This window comes from Trichomycterus rosablanca, chromosome 4, assembly GCF_030014385.1.
Source record: "Trichomycterus rosablanca isolate fTriRos1 chromosome 4, fTriRos1.hap1, whole genome shotgun sequence".
Lineage (NCBI taxonomy): Eukaryota > Metazoa > Chordata > Actinopteri > Siluriformes > Trichomycteridae > Trichomycterus > Trichomycterus rosablanca.
In genome coordinates, this window is record NC_085991.1 from 18028815 (window position 1) to 18047097 (window position 18283).

Consider the following 18283-nt stretch of genomic DNA (forward strand, 5'->3'; position numbering starts at 1 on the left):
GTCCCTCACCTGATGACAGGTGTAAGTATAGAGTGCTGCTAGTGTGCAGCTCTCTCTGTGCTCCCCCAGTAGGTGGGGCAGTTTGTCGGGGTCTGGGAGGGAGGTAAAGTTGGGGATGATGATGTTAAATTTAGGGAAGAATTGGGAGCGGATGTGGTGGTACCTGGTACACCGGGTGAGGAAGTGCAGCTCCGTCACTACTGTACTGAGAGTGCAGTGCTGACACAACCTCTCCTCCTGGGGCAGCCAGGACCGGGTGTGTCGCCCCGTCTCCACGGCCAGGTCGTGTGCGCTCAGTCTGTACCTCGTCAGGGTGTTTCTTAATTTAGGGTCGGATACTGTGCTCAGATAATCTGCTGCACTGTAGTGTCTGTTTAGGGCCAAATAACACTGCATTTTACTCTGAGTTTTAGTTTCAGTTTCCCAATAATTCAGATATTTAGTTCTGAGTTTTTGTGTAATTTGGTTTATTCTAATTGGGTTTACAGATTTCTCCTGTTCCTGAGTCTTTATTGTGTTAGTGTGTGTTAGTGGTGTGTCGACGTGTGTTATTACAGTGTCTGTGTGTGTTAGTGGTGTATCTATGTGTGTTATTACAGTGTCTGTGTGTGTTAGTGGTGTATCGGTGTGTGTTAGTGGTGTATCTGTGTGTGTTATTAGAGTGTCTGTGTGTGTTAGTGGTGTATGTGTGTAGGGACTCAGGACCAGTTGGATCAGGGGACTGGTATGTTTGCTCAGCTCTTGGTGTTTCAGGGCTTTATAATGATAAGATTGGGGGTCGCTCTCATTTAGATGGTTCCAGAAGTTGATTGCTCTTCTCTGTATGTTTATAATTGGAGGAAATCGGCCTAATTCTGCCCTGCACGCATTGTTCGTGGTGTGTCTATGCACCTTTAGGATGCTTTTACAGAACTCTGTGTGCAGGGTCTCTAATGGTTGTTTGTCCCAATTACGGAATTGATGGTGTGTAAGCGAACCCCAAACTTCACTGCCATATAGAGCAATCGGTTTTTTTTTTTTATCAAAGTCTTTTTATTAAAGATTTTTACAATATATAGAATACAAACAATCCCAAGTCCCTTTCACCCCTCCCACCCCACCCCCCAGACCTGCATACACCAGATTTCAAAAAGATATATTTCTACATCATAAAATAACAAGGCACATTGTAATACCAAAATAAACACATCCTTCATATCATAAACCTAATATCTCTTAATGGGTCATATTTCCAGCTTTCATATTTTCCACAAATATCAAGAAGGACTGCCAGGTTGTATAAAACCTCTGCACTGATCCTTGACGAGAGTATCTTATTTTCTCTAATTTGAGGTATTGCATAACCTCTCTAATCCAGTGGGCATAAGTCGGGGGAAGAGAGTCTTTCCACCTAAACAATATTAATCGTCTGGCTAGCAGAGTGCAAAAAGCCAATACATTACACTTATTGTTACTTAGGTGAGTATCTACTGGCATAACACCAAATAGTGCAATATAAGGCGAATAGTCTAGTGGTACTTCCAGAATTTTAGAAAGGGTATCAAAAATGGACTGCCAAAACTGATATAGCTTTGGGCATGTCCAAAACATATGTAGTAAATTTGCAGGGTATTGTTTGCACCTATCACATGTGGGGTCCAAATTTGGTCTGATTTTAGACAGTCTAACCTTGCTCCAATGAAGTCGGTGTACTATCTTAAATTGCACCACAGAATGCCGTTGACAAACAGAAGAAGTATGTACTCTCCGAATAATTTTCTGCCAGACTTCTTCTGAAATTTGATGGCCCAGATCCTCCTCCCACCTACTTTTTAGATCGTCCAGGGTCGTCAGCCTAAAAGTAGCAAGAAGCTCATATATCTTACTTCCGGCACCGCAGCGAGTGGCAGCCTGCTCAGTAGCTCTGTGTAGCGATACTTTAATACAGTACTTTTCTTTTCTGTCTGTTTTTACACGTTTTAGTGTGTATTTAGTGTGCCTTTGTGGTATCCTATGGATATGGAGTTGAATTTAAATCACGCTAGTGGTACAAACTTTGTGTACTCGAGGGATGACCTACTGGAACTTCGGACAATGGGGCGCTTCGGCATAACGCACCCCATCCCGGAGGAACTCAAGCGCAAATACAGAGGATGCAGAGCCGGTGCTAAGCTAAAAGCTAAGCGATTGGAAAAGCGCAGAAGATATAAACCATCTGTTCCTTCTGTGGTTATGGGAAATGTGAACTCGCTGGTAAACAAGACGGACGAGCTAGCGGCTTTGGTGAGGAATCAGAGGATATACCGTGAATGCAGTCTGTTTTGTTTTACGGAAACGTGGCTAACCGGCAACACTCCCGATGCCAACGTGGATTTAACCGGCTTCACCACCGTGAGAGCGGACAGGAATAACAAACTCAGCGGCAAAAGCAAAGGTGGGGGACTTGCGCTTTTTGTTAACATAAAATGGTGCAACCCTGGGCATGTAACTGTGAAGGAGATGATCTGCTGTCAGGACATTGAACTGTTAGTGGTGAGTCTGCGACCCTATTATGTGCCCAGGGAGTTCTCCCACACCATTGCTGTCTGTGTTTACATTCCGCCACGGGCAGACGCCGAGACGGCGTGTGACGTCATCCACACTACTATCGCGAGGCTTCAAACACAGCATCCGGACGCTTTAATTTTCATATCTGGTGATTTTAATCATGTTAATCTGGACTCTACACTCACTGCTTTTCATCAATATGTAGACTGTCTGACCAGGAAAAACAGAACAATCGACCTCTTCTACAGTAATATTAAGGATGCATACACCACCACACCACTGCCCCCTCTGGGGAAATCAGATCACAACCTGGTCTATCTACAACCTCATTACAAGCCCCTCGTCCAAAGACAACCACCAACTTCACGAACCTTCAGGAAATGGACTGCAGAAGCAGAGGAGGCTCTCCACTGACTGGAGTGTGCTGCAGGAACCACATGGTAAGGACATTGAGGGCATTACACACTGTGTTACAGATTACATGGACTTTTGCATGGACTTATATGTTCCCACGAAAACTGTGCGCTGTTTCGCCAACAACAAGCCCTGGATTACCAGCAATGTCAAGGACCTTCTAAATAAAAAAAAGAGGGCCTTCAAAGACAAGAACCAGGAGGAGCTGAGGAACGTACAGAGGGAACTAAAAGTCTGCTTACGAGAGGCGAAAGGAGCGTATGGGAGGAAGGTTGAACAAAAGTTGCAGGAGAATAACATTAGGGAGGTATGGGATGGAATGAGGACAATCACAGGCTGTAAGCAGAGGAAGAACAGCACAGTAGATGGAAACGGGGAGAGAGCGAACGAATTCAACATCTTCTTTAACCGTTTTGACTCTGCTGTTCCAGCACTAACTGTTCCTGACTGCCACGACATCACACCCATAACCTCCCCCCACCAGGATCCTGCTACTTCTACTGTTCACGCCTGTCCAGCTGTTAACTCCTCACCTTCTCATATGCAAACCCACACTCACCTCCACCAGGCTATCTGCACAGACACCACAGCCTCTTCAATACCCTCTTCACACATTCTATTCACCAGCGCTTCAGACCAAGTCGTCAGCACCCCTCCTGCGTCTCACCCTTACATCACTGCGGATCAGGTTAAAGGTCAGCTAAAAAGACTTCACACAAGGAAAGCTGCAGGCCCGGACAAAGTGTCTTCTAAAATGCTCAAGTCCTGTGCTGCTGAACTGGGTGAACCTTTACAGTACATCTTCAACCTGAGCCTGCGACTGGGGAGGGTCCCAACACTGTGGAAGACGTCATGCATCATTCCGGTGCCAAAATCAGGGTGTCCCAGTGAGCTAAATGACTTTAGGCCTGTTGCACTAACGTCACACATAATGAAGACTATGGAAAGACTGCTCCTACATCTCATCAGACCCCAGGTTAAGCATGCTGTGGACCCACTACAGTTTGCCTATCAGGAGAAGGTGGGTGTAGAAGATGCTGTCCTCTACTTTCTTCATCGGGCTTACTCCCACCTGGACAAGGGGAACTGTGCTGTGAGAATCATATTTTTTTATTTCTCCAGTGCCTTCAACACCATCCAGCCCCTCCTACTAAGGGATAAACTGACCAGGATGCAAGTGGACCCATACCTTGTATCATGGATCACGGACTACCTAACTGGCCGACCACAGTATGTCAGACTGAGGGATTGTACTTCAGAGACTGTGGTTAGCAGCACTGGAGCACCACAGGGGACTGTGCTTTCGTCTTCGTGTTTACACTATACACATCGGACTTTAATTACAACTCAGAGACTTGCCACATGCAAAAGTTTTCTGACGACACTGTGATTATTGGGTGTGTACGGGATGGACAGGAAGAGGAGTATAGGAACCTGGTGGATGACTTTGTTGCTTGGTGCCAGTTGAACCATCTACAGTTAAATTCATCGAAAACTAAAGAGATGGTGGTGGACTTTCGTAGATCTGGGCATCCCTTGCAGCCAGTCTCTATTAAGGAGTCTAATGTGGAGTTAGTAAGGACCTACAAGTACCTTGGACTGCAGCTGGATGATAAATTGGACTGGTCTGAAAGCACGGACAATATATACAAAAAGACACAAAGACAGCTTTATTTCCTGAGAAGGCTGGGTGGTTGCTAGCACTCTCTTTTATAGTGTGGTGTGCTGGGGAGGCAGCATTAAGAAGAGGGATGCAACACGGCTGGATAAACTGGTCAGGAAAGCTGGAAAAGTGGTCGGAATAGAGCTGGACTCACTTGTAACTGTAACAGAGAGAAGGACTCTGAACAAAGTGCTTTCCATTATGGACAATCAAAACCATCCACTGTACACAACTTTTCTGTAACAGAGAAGTGTGTTTAGTGGCAGGCTACTGTCACAGAGCTGCTCTACAGACAGACTCAGGAAATCCTTTGTTCCCAGAGCCATTAGGCTCTTTAACTCTACGCAGAGGGGACAGAATTGTGTCACTTGTACATGTACAATAATATGTGAATGTGGGTGAGCACGTGAGTGTTCACATTTGTGGGCACTCATGTGCACAGGCACTGACAGCACATCCGCACCTTATGTACATAAATCTGCACATTTTCGTACTTTTTCTTACATTTCCTATATTGCACTGTGGTTTCACTTTATACTCTATACTTTATAATTCACTTTAAATTCTTTTTATTATTTATATCTTACAACTGTGACTTATAATCCATACTAGCCTTGCAGTGTTAACTGAAATAACACCTTCATATGTATCACATGTACCATATGTACCCTCAGGTCCTGTTTTGTTGTGTGTTGTCCAAGTGTTGTGGTTATACAGATACTTTTTTGTATAATGTAAATCTCTGTAGTGTGTACTATTACTTACTTTTTGACTTTGATTTATGTAACTTGCTACTGAGGCCTCAATTTCCTTCGGGATTAATAAAGTATCTATCTATCTATCTATCTCTATCTATATCCTACGTATAGTTTGCTTGGGGTCTGCCCCCAGTTTCAATATAGAATCTACCAAAGACATAGAAGGACATAAAGGAAAACATTCAAATTGTGAGGTTACAAAGCTTCGTATTTGTAAGTATCTAAAAAAATGTGCTCTCGGAATGTTAAATTTATTCATCAGTTGTTCGAAAGATGCAAAATTATCATCAAAATAGAGGTCCTTTATTGATCGAATTCCATTGTTAAACCAGATATTAAATCCTTCATCCAATGTTGAGGGGAGAAACGTATGATTTTTAGCTATTGGAGTGAATATGGAAGGTTCATTAAGCTTAAATGATCGTCTAAACTGGTTCCAGATTTTTACTGATTGTACAACAATAGGATTATTGCTATAATAAGATACTGCTTTGACCCATGGTAGTTTAGAGCACAATAATGCTGGTAAGGAGGTGGAATTGCATGTTGAATTTTCTAGGTATACCCACTTGGGGGTGTCAGGACCTTCTGCACTCTCTCTCCAATACAACAGCGCTCTGATGTTAGCTGCCCAATAATAAAACTGAAGATTTGGAAGCGCCATGCCACCCTGGGATCGAGGCTTCTGTAATATGCATTTTCGGATACGTGGATTTTTTTTGTTCCAAATGAAGGTTGATATTAACGTGTCTATGTGTCTAAAAAAAGAACCAGTCAAAAAAATAGGGAGATTTTGAAATAGATATAGGAATCTAGGCACCACATTCATCTTTACCGTGTTGATTCTTCCCCCCAGAGAAAGAGGTAGCAAATCCCAACGTTTAATATTGTGTTTCAGACTAAATATCAGTGGGAGAAAGTTGGACTTGTAGAGATCTTTATAATCATGTGTGATCCATATACCCAGATACCTGAACCTCACACTACTAATTTTAAAAGGGGTCGAGCTGAACGAGATATTTTTGGCCGTTTGATTAATTGGCATCAGTTCACTTTTAGAGAAATTTATTTTGTAACCAGAGATCTTCCCGAATTTACCAAATAGATCTAGTAATCTAGGTATGCATGATAGAGGGTCTGATAAATATAGCAATAAATCATCTGCATATAGTTTATGCTCCTGTCCCCCTCGATCAATTCCTTTTATTTGGAGATCCTGTCGTAGGGCTGACGCTAATGGTTCGATAGCTATCGCAAACAAAAGGGGAGACATTGGATAGCCCTGGCGTGTACCTCGCTGTAATTTAAAGTTGTTATTTGTACGTACAGCCGCCATAGGGGAAGAATATAAAGTCTTAATATAGGAAATAAATTTAGGACCAAAACCAAACTTTTCAAGGGTATAGAAGAGGTAATCCCATTCCACCCTATCAAAAGCTTTCTCAGCATCAAGTGATAACAAGATCTCTGGGGTATCAGATGAAGAAGGGTTATAAAGTATATTTAAGAGTCGTCTTATATTAAAAAAGGAGTGCCTGTTTTTCATAAAACCTGTTTGGTCTGTGGAAATGATAGAAGAAAGAGGTCCTTCAAGACGATGCGCTAAGAGTTTTGCAAGAATCTTTACATCTGTATTCAGAAGTGACACTGGGCGATATGAACCACACAGAATAGGGCTTTTGTCCTTTTTTAAAATCAGCGAAATGGTTGCTTCACGCATCGTAGGGGGGAGGGATTGGGAGGCAAGCGATTCCTGAAATACAGAGAGGAGAAGTGGAGCAAGTTGTTCCGCAAATACTTTAAAGAACTCCGCTGGATAGCCATCTGGGCCTGGGGACTTGCTGCTCTGCATATCCCTGATCGATTCTATAATCTCTACAGTAGAAATATCTTCTTCCAACTCTGTGGCTAATTTTGAGTCTATCTTGGGTATATCAAGATTCTGAAAGAAATTATCCAAAGCAGCAATGTCCCCAGGTGGCTCTGATGTATAAAGGGAAGAAAAATACTGGTAGAAACATGAATTTATTTTTAAATGATCAATATGCTTTAAACCATGTTCATTGCTTATTTCAGATATACACTGATTGGCGGTTTTCTGACGCAGTTGGTGTGCAAGTATTTTTCCAGCCTTCTCCCCATGTTCATATGAGCTGTGTCTAGATGTCTGTATGCTGTATCCAATTTTAAAATATCATCCGTTAACTGTTTAATGTGTTCAGAATCTGTTTTTCTACGTCTTGCAGAATATGAAATAATTTGGCCTCTCAGGTACGCTTTTAATGATTCCCAAACTGTTGAGGACAACACCCCCGGGGTCTGGTTGTAGGTAAGAAAAAATGCTATTTCAGATTTCATAAAATTAACAAAAGATTCCTCAGAGAGTAGCAAAGAGTTGAATCTCCATGGGCGATAGTTGGGTACAGCCCCAGGGATGCGTATCCCCATCGTCAGGGGGCCATGATCCGAAATTACTATAAAACCCCTCGCAAAAAGAACATCTACACATAATGTGTTAGTACTGGGGTGCGCTTTAGTGTCCCGTCTGTTGGCTCCTGCCAGATCCCCCATAATTAAAGTAATTAGGAAAAATGAGATAAAGGACGGAGAAAAAAAAAAAAGCAGGGCAAAATGCGCATCGCAATAACTTTTAGACAAAAGTTACAGCCAGTGGGGCGCATAAGAGCCGCTCCGGACAAAACTAAAGTTGCAGTACCTGTCTTTAGTTCTTACCGGCAGTGTCCTCGGCTGGTAGAAAAAAAACCAAATAAATAAATAAATAAGAATTGAAATGCCTCGGCTGGGACAGGCTGTCTCACATCAAGTTGTGGTGATGTCCTTCGCGTATACCATGGCTTTTTGCGGATCCAAAAATTCTTTGACGTCCCCGTTGAATGATATACGGAGTCGAGCCGGAAACACTATTCCGTAGCGGATGTCCCGCCGGCCCCGGAGAATGTTCCGGACGTCGTTGAACGCTGCCCGGGCTTTGGCCACCCTCATGGTGTAGTCTGGAAAGATAGCGATCGGATCCCCATGGTACCGGAGCGGTCCGCTCCCCCGGGCCCGGCGTAGGACATCCACACAGTCCTGGTAGTAGTGAAGCTTGGCAACTATGACCCAGGGCTTTCCGTTATTTTTTTTCGGAGCAAGACCTCTGTGTGAGCGATCGATAAGAATGTCTTTCTCCAAATGTAACGTTTCCTTCAGAATTTTGGAAACAGCCGTAGTAGAACTCGAGCCAGGCTCCTCCGCAATGCCCACAATTCTAATATTGCATCTCCGCATCCTCCCCTCCGGTTTTCAGTCCAGCCACTGTAGTTTGCAGCGTGGTTACCTCTCCTGACCAGACTGACAAACTCTCCTCCACGCCGCTAACCGTGTTCCTCATGGCCTCCATCTCAGTATGAATAGCCGTTGCGCTATTTGCAATTTCGGCTTTTACCTCTTTCAGTTAGTTTTTTAGAGAGCTGAACTCTTCGGCGAGTACATTCTTTAGTTCTGATTTAATCGCAGCAGAGATGTCAGCTCTCAGTGAGGAGAGGATATCGGCTTTTAGGGCTTCGGTATCCATGGTGGGCTGTAGCCGCGGGCTAACCGGTGAATCGTGGCGGTCTGGCGTGGTAACTTTAGGCCTGCTACCTGAGGTCCTGGTGAACTTATATTTGCGGAGACTGGCGGCCATAGATATAACTTTTATGGCTGCAAAATATATTAAAACACAAATATTTCAGTACATATGAAAAAAAAAGCGCAATAAAACACAAAATAAAGGGAATCTAGGCAGGAGCCACCCTCTGCACGTCCTACTCCATTGTCTGCTCACCAGCGCCTTAAGCCAAATTCTAATCGGAATTTCTATGAATGTTTGACGTTTTATGGCATAGAAGGCCCTGCGATTTTTTTCTCTCAGTTCATTTACTGCCGGGTTAAAGTTTCCTGTGGAACTGATGTTTAGTCCGAGGTAAGTATAATCTTTAGTGTGTTCAATTTCATGATGTCCTAATTTATATGTGTGTTTGGTTCCCTGAGATCTGGCTCTTTTCTGGAAGGTCATAATTTTGGTCTTTTTGAGGTTGACGGTCAGGGCCCAGGTCTGACAGTACTGCTGCAGCAGGTCCAGTTTGTGCTGGAGACCCTGGGCGCTGGGGGACAGCAGGACCAGATCATCTGCATACAGCAGGAGTTTAATCTCTGAGTCGTGTAGAGTGAGACCGGGCGTGGCTGAGTGCTCTAACATGGAGGCCAATTCCATGTTAAAGGGATGTTAAATAGAGTTGGACTTAAACAGCAGCCCTGTCTCACTCCACGCTCCTGAGAGATCAGATGTGTTCTCTTACTGCCGATTCTTATTCCACACTGGTTTTCTGTGTACATGGATTTAATAAGATCATATGTTTTACCCCCTACACCACTCTCCAACATTTTATAAAACAATCCTTCATGCCAAATGGAATCAAAAGCTTTTTTTAAATCAATAAAACATGCAAATATTTTTTTTGAACTACATATTTTTCGATCAGGGTGTGTAGGGTGTAAATATGATCGGTAGTGCGGTAATTTGGTAGAAAACCAATCTGACTTTTACTCAGGACGTTGTGTTGGGTAAGGAAGTGTAATAATCGTGAGTTAATTATACTACAGAATAACTTCCCCAGGTTACTGCTCACACAGATGCCCCGGTAATTATTAGGGTCGAATTTATCTCCACTTTTGTAGATGGTTGTTATGAGACCTTGATTCCAGATTTCAGGGAAGGAACCAACGCTTAGAACCAGGTTAAAGACTTTTAACATTGACAGGTGAAATTTGGAGCTGCTGTGTTTGATCATTTCATTCAGGATCCCATCAGGTCCTGATGATTTCTTTGATTTTAGTTTTTTAATGTTGTCTTTAAGTTCCTGCTCAGTAATGAGAGAGTCTAGAGGATTCTGGTGGTTTTTAACAGCCCGTTCCAGTTCCTCTAACTTACTAATAATTTGATTTTGTTCAGGATTTGAATCTAATTCTACATTTTTAAAGAGTGATTGGAAATGGGTTGTCCAGATATCCCCATCCTGAATGGCCAATTCTTCCTGTTCTCTATGTTTTAATTTGTTCCAATTGTCCCAGAATTGATGTGTGTTGATTGATTGTTCAATAATTGTTAGTTGTTTTTGGGTGTACTGAGCTTTTTTGGTTCTGAGTGTACGTTTATATTGTTTGAGGGTTTCACAGTAAAGAAGTCATGTGTTACTGTTGTTTGGGTCTCTGTGTTTTTGGTTTGATATTTTACGGAGTTCTGTTCTTAACATTTGACAGTCTTTGTCGAACCAGCTGTCGTCTTTTGTAGATTTAGGTTTTGATTTAGATTTTATTTTTAATTGAGCTTTATTTGCTGTATTTTTAAAGATCTGATTAATATTTTTAACTGCCTGATTTACTCCTTCTTTACTGTGAATGTACGCAGTGTCCAGAAAGTTATCTAAGCTAGTTTGGATTTCTGTGCTGCTAATTGCTTTCTGGAACTCTTCTGCGCTGTTCTCAGCCCATCTGTAGGATTTGGGGATGTTGTACAGCTTACTGGGCCGTGTGTGTGTGTGGTGGGGTTAGTTTCTGTCTTTTTGATGAACACAGTAATTTGGCTGTGATCAAACAGAGGGGTTAGAGGTTTAACAGTAAATGCACTGAGAGAGAAAGGGTCTAAATCTGTTATTGCAAAGTCTACTGTACTATTACCAAGAGGTTAGCAAAACGTGTACCTTCCTAATGAGTCCCCTCGAGTTCTACCGTTGACGATGTACAGCCCTAAAGTTCGACAGAGCTGCAGGAGGTCTTTACCATTTTTGTTAGTAATATGATCATAATTGTTTCTGTGGTTTAGGGTGGAATTAGTATTAAGAATTTGGTTATTATTGATGAATCTGTTTCCCTGTTCATTTATAATATCAGGTTGGGTTCCTGTTCTGGCGTTCAGGTCTCCACAGACGAGCACGTTTCCCTGGGCTTGCAAATGGCAGGTCTCTCTCTCCAGCTCTGAGAACATGTCTTCAGAGTAGTATGGAGAATCTGACGGAGGAATATAAATGGCACAGAGAAACAGATCCCTCTGTGATGATAGTATACACACTCACTCACAAACTCTCATTCACACTCACTCGCTGTTACCCTCACTCACACTTGCACTCACTCACTCACTTTTACTTACTCACACTCACTCGCTCACAGTAGGGCTTGCACAACTTCAGATTTTTTTAAGTGGACAGTTATGTGATGATGTTACTTACAGACACTCACTCAGTGTTTAGCAGACTAAATCCAAAAGGAGTGTGAATGCTTTGCGTTAATGACAAAATTACGGATGGTGTGTCATTGTTCCTTAAACAGTGTTTTTTATACAAGGAAAGGAGCTGGTCATTCAAGGCTGAATGATTAGTCTTGAGGGTCATGACATTTGCGAGGGCATCCTACCTACATTCTTGACTGGGCTTGCAGCTTTGTTTGCAATGTACTACGTGTTCAACTTGCAGTACCAGGAGGAGGCCTCTTGTACTTTGGAGTTCATTCAGAGGTAAGACACTTTCTTAAATCTGTTTTTTTTTTGTTCTTGTGCATGCCTGATTCCCTAAATCACTCTAAAAGTCACCAACTGATTGCTGTTGTATACTGTTGTGTCTCTAGGCACTTCATTGGGATAAACCCAGATAGGGGTTCAAAGACTAGTCGGGGCAAAGTGGTCTCAAAGAAGACCGGTAGAATCATCAACAAGAAATCTCTCGCAGTCAATCCTCGTGTCTCCACACTTCTAAAGAATCTCTTGGACTTTGTGGGACTTCATTTAGGCAAGCAAATTTTGCACATACTGGATTTTGTAAATAATTTTGGTTGTTTATTTTTTTTGCGCTTGAAAATGAGAGGGGATTGATGGCCAGATAGTTCAGAAAACTTGCTGAGTGTATCTACTGTTGTGATTTTGTTTTCACTTTATTTAATAAATAATGTACTTAAACATTTTTTAATCCTGTTTTTGTGTTTATTCAATTAAGCCTTATTTTTAAAAATCTGATTTGTATGTCAGTGAAGTAATTTCATCAATTTCATACTTCCAGTGGGCAGCGGTCAAAAAATATTTTAAAAATGATATATTCTATGTAATTCAGAATACAGTATAGAAACTGTAAAAATTACGGTAAACATCTGGAAACCCTGCTGCCAGTATTTTACTGTATTAATTAAAATTCATGGTATTTTAATGTTCTTTAATACAACTGTAAGAAACTGTAATTCAGAATACAGTATAGAAACTGTAAAAATTACAGTAAACATCTGGAAACCCTGCTGCCAGTAGTTTACTGTAATTTACTGTATTTTTTACAGTCTATCTATCTATCTATCTATCTATCTATCTATCTATCTATCTATCTATCTATCTATCTATCTATCTATCTATCTATCTATCTATCTATCTATCTATCTATCTATCTATCTATCTATCTATCTATCTATCTATCTATCTATCTATCTATCTATCTATCTATCTATCTATCTATCTATCTATGGCCTTCCTTTTACTTCCCGCACAGCCAGCTAGCTAGCAGTGTGTTAGCTGGCTAGCAAGCTATAACAGCCCTTTACATTTAGCCTCTTTAACTAGCTAGTAGTCTGTTAGCTGGCTAGCAACATTGCCACATTGTTTGATACTTTTTTTATTGTTTATTTGGACTAATAATTACTTATTACTTCATTCAATTACAAACTTTGTTTCAGTGGAAGCTCCCCAGCACTTTGGTGGCTTGGGGAGTCATTTTTCTGTACACATGATGGATTGCTTAACGGACAAAGACCTTGGAATGGACAATGGACAATGAGAAAAGGATGTTGATTTAAACAAGAAGCAGGACACGGATGGATTAAAAGACAACAAAAACAGCGAGGAACAAACGTCAACGGAAAAGATAAACAATGAAGGAAAGAGAAAGGAACAAGAAGCACGAGATATGCATGACGGAAAAAAAGGATACCAGAAAGAAAGAAGGAACAACGCGCAAAAGCCGAGATATGCAAAGGAATACAAGAAAGAAGCAACAGTGATTGTGGATGTAAGTAACATACTAGAAGTTACGGCAACAGAGATAATAAAGACAATAAATGTAGAGATCGATTTCGGAAAATTTATGGCAGTAAGATACAGACAAAATAAAGAGTATGAAATCACACTTCAAACTGAAGAAGACTGTGAAAAATTATTGGATGGACTGATGATAAAAGAAAGACTGTGTGATACGAGAAGACTGTGCTGTAGCGAAATGATGGCATCTTTTTTAAATTTGCCGGTATATCTGGAGGATAAAGTGATTTCAGACAAACTTGTAGGATGGGGAGTGACGCCAAGCCTGCCCGTAAGAAGGTGATTTTACCCAGGGACAACAATAGCAGACGGAACTCGGTTTTTAAGAGTAAAATTCCCGAAAGAAGTAAAGTCACTGCCGTACAGCACAAGAATTGAAACAGCGGAGGGTCTGCAATACTTTAGAGTCATACACGACGGGCAGATAAGGATGTGCAGATTATGTGCAGGAACAGGACATATGATTAGAGACTGTCCAAACCTGGTATGCCGCGAATGTATGGAGAAGGGACATTTTGCAAAATATTGCAGAGCGACCAGATGTCCAGATTGCAACCACGCATTAATAAGCTGCACATGTATTGATGAGGAAGAAAAGGAGAAAGAAACAGAACAGGAGAATGGGAAAGAAAAGGAGCAAAACAATCAACACAAAAAAAACAGAAGAGGAGAACAAGGACGAAACACTGACAACGCAAGAAGAAGAGGAAGAATTACATAAACTGGAGGAGAGTAAAGAAAAAGAAGAGAACAGCAATTCACCAGAATCGCAGGACATGGAAACAGAGCAGCAAACGGAACCGATGACGGGCGACTGGACAGGAAGAGAGGAGGAAGAAGAAAGAATGGAAATGGACAATATAAAAGAGACCTAAAACAATGACACGGAAAAGGAGATCAGTAAAAAGCAGCAGATCAAAGGAGCAGAAGGGACTAAAAGAAAAACAAAATTTCTACCAAACTTAACCGGTGCGCTGGAGAAGCAAAAAAAGAGAAGAGAGACAACGAAGGAGAGATGGATAGAAAGAACTGGTATGTTTGATGTTTTGAAGAATATTTAGAATAGTAAGATGAACAATAGAAAAGCATCTCTTTTCTTTTATCTTTCTCTTATGAGTATCCTTACGTTAACCTCGATAAACGCAAGGGGTGTCTCAGATTACATGAATTTTAAAAGACTTTTACACCTAACTGAAAAAACAGATATCTTGTGTATTCAAGAAACATTCTGGGACAACAAAACAGCAGAAAAATTAAGTAAGGAATGGAACGGTTTTTTTATACATAACAGCAAAGAAAATAAAAGAGGAGGGGTAGCTATTTTAATCAAAAAGGATACTTTAGAACAGTGGTTCTCAAACTGTGGTACGTGTACCACTGGTGGTACGTGAAGCAGCACGAGGTGGTACGCCAGATAATCTCGGAAAAGTAATTACATGCACCGAAAAAAAAAATAATAATAATAAATAAATAAATAACAAAATGTGTAAATTACTAATAAAATTCTTATAATTCTGTTTTAATAAAATCAGTTGAATTAAAACAAATCGTATTAAAACTAATATGTTATTTAAAATATTCGGGGCTACGCAGACACCGTACTTCATTACGTCTATACTTCACGTTCGCGGTTTCCATCTGGAAATTTCCGAAACGGTATCAGTAAAGTTATCAGTAAAGTTATCAGTAGATCTCTCGCTTTTATCAGATCAGATCTGCGTTTGAAGCTCACTGATCTCGTTCCTGGCTGCTCCGCTAAACAGACGCATCCCATTAACTCACATGCCGATTCTATTGAACGGATCTTTGAAATGAACGAAAGGAGCCGAATCTTTTATTTCTGCACAATTCTTATCGGCTGTAATCCACCCATTCAGCTTCCATCAGTAAAGGGGAATTAATCGTAAATCGTAATAAAGGCTGTGTATTGTCGATATTCAAATCCGAAACACTTTCAGTATTGCGGAGAACGAGACACACACACACACACACACACACACACACACAGAGAGAGAGAGATAGTAGTATAATTACAAATAATTGAGAAATAAACTATGAACTTGTTTAATTCTGTTAAATCTGATTATTTCATTGTGCTTATGTTTTAAAGCAGAAACAAACACAGTCACATCTCTGTACAAGAGAGGATTTTTCTGAAACTTAATGAAATGCAACCACAGTCTGCCTCTTCCCTGTAGTGTTTTTGCCTTTTGTTTGAATTAATGTTTGAATTAGGCCTACATTTAATGCAAATTTGATGTTAATATCGAGGGTGTCTTATAGTTTACCTAGTAGCGTGAAGTCACTTTTTGAACGGCTCCTTGAAAGGAACCGAGCCAAAAGATCCAGCTCCCGTCAAGAAGCCATAATTCCCATCACTAATATATATATATTGTAGCGACCCGCTGCTGTGGCTGAGAAGGGGGCGGAGCTTTACTCAGAAGGACTTGCGGCTATGGTTACAAGATCCACCGTGACCGTGTTATTCAGCACTGAAAATGGGGTTGGCTGTGCTCAGTAATGCAGCAGATGGCTTTGGGTTTTGGGCTGTGCAGCTATTAGCTGTGTGGCTATGTATATGTGGTATGAATGTCTATGTGTGTGAATGGATGTTTGTCCACATGGTCACTGAAAGAGCTGATTTCCCATCCCATTTCGTCTTCGACGCCGTAGAAACGCTACAATATATATACAGTGTATCACAAAAGTGAGTACACCCCTCACATTTCTGCAAATATTTTATTATATCTTTTCATGGGACAACACTATAGACATGAAACTTGGATATAACTTAGAGTAGTCAGTGTACAACTTGTATAGCAGTGTAGATTTACTGTCTTCTGAAAATAACTCAACACACAGCCATTAATGTCTAAATGGCTGGCAACATAAGTGAGTACACCCCACAGTGAACATGTCCAAATTGTGCCCAAAGTGTCAATATTTTGTGTGACCACCATTATTATCCAGCACTGCCTTAACCCTCCTGGGCATGGAATTCACCAGAGCTGCACAGGTTGCTACTGGAATCCTCTTCCACTCCTCCATGATGACATCCCGGAGCTGGTGGATGTTAGACACCTTGAACTCCTCCACCTTCCACTTGAGGATGCGCCACAGGTGCTCAATTGGGTTTAGTCCATCACCTTTACCTTCAGCTTCCTCAGCAAGGCAGTTGTCATCTTGGAGGTTGTGTTTGGGGTCATTATCCTGTTGGAAAACTGCCATGAGGCCCAGTTTTCGAAGGGAGGGGATCATGCTCTATGTTTCAGAATGTCACAGTACATGTTGGAATTCATGTTTCCCTCAATGAACTGCAGCTCCCCAGTGCCAGAAACACTCATGCAGCCCAAGACCATGATGCTACCACCACCATGCTTGACTGTAGGCAAGATACAGTTGTCTTGGTACTTCTCACCAGGGCGCCGCCACACATGCTGGACACCATCTGAGCCAAACAAGTTTATCTTGGTCTCGTCAGACCACAGGGCATTCCAGTAATCCATGTTCTTGGACTGCTTGTCTTCAGCAAACTGTTTGCGGGCTTTCTTGTGCGTCAGCTTCCTTCTGGGATGACGACCATGCAGACCGAGTTGATGCAGTGTGCGGCGTATGGTCTGAGCACTGACAGGCTGACCTCCCACGTCTTCAACCTCTGCAGCAATGCTGGCAGCACTCATGTGTCTATTTTTTAAAGCCAACCTCTGGATATGACGCCGAACACGTGGACTCAACTTCTTTGGTCGACCCTGGCGAAGCCTGTTCCGAGTGGAACCTGTCCTGGAAAACCGCTGTATGACCTTGGCCACCATGCTGTAGCTCAGTTTCAGGGTGTTAGCAATCTTCTTATAGCCCAGGCCATCTTTGTGGAGAGCAACAATTCTATTTCTCACATCCTCAGAGAGTTCTTTGCCATGAGGTGCCATGTTGAATATCCAGTGGCCAGTATGAGAGAATTGTACCCAAAACACCAAATTTAACAGCCCTGCTCCTCATTTACACCTGGGACCTTGACACATGACACCAGGGAGGGACAACGACACATTTGGGCACAATTTGGACATGTTCACTGTGGGGTGTACTCACTTATGTTGCCAGCTATTTAGACATTAATGGCTGTGTGTTGAGTTATTTTCAGAAGACAGTAAATCTACACTGCTATACAAGCTGTACACTGACTACTCTAAGTTATATCCAAGTTTCATGTCTATAGTGTTGTCCCATGAAAAGATATAATGAAATATTTGCAGAAATGTGAGGGGTGTACTCACTTTTGTGATACACAGTGTCAGGCTTTAAAAAATAGACACATGAGTGCTGCCAGCATTGCTGCAGAGGTTGAAGATGTGGGAGGTCAGCCTGTCAGTGCTCAGACCATACGCCGCACACTGCATCAACTCGGTCTGCATGGTCGTCATCCCAGAAGGAAGCTGACGCACAAGAAAGCCCGCAAACAGTTTGCTGAAGACAAGCAGTCCAAGAACATGGATTACTGGAATGCCCTGTGGTCTGACGAGACCAAGATAAACTTGTTTGGCTCAGATGGTGTCCAGCATGTGTGGCGGCGCCCTGGTGAGAAGTACCAAGACAACTGTATCTTGCCTACAGTCAAGCATGGTGGTGGTAGCATCATGGTCTTGGGCTGCATGAGTGTTGCTGGCACTGGGGAGCTGCAGTTCATTGAGGGAAACATGAATTTTAACATGTACTGTGACATTCTGAAACAGAGCATGATCCCCTCCCTTCGAAAACTGGGCCTCATGGCAGTTTTCCAACAGGATAACGACCCCAAACACAACCTCCAAGATGACAACT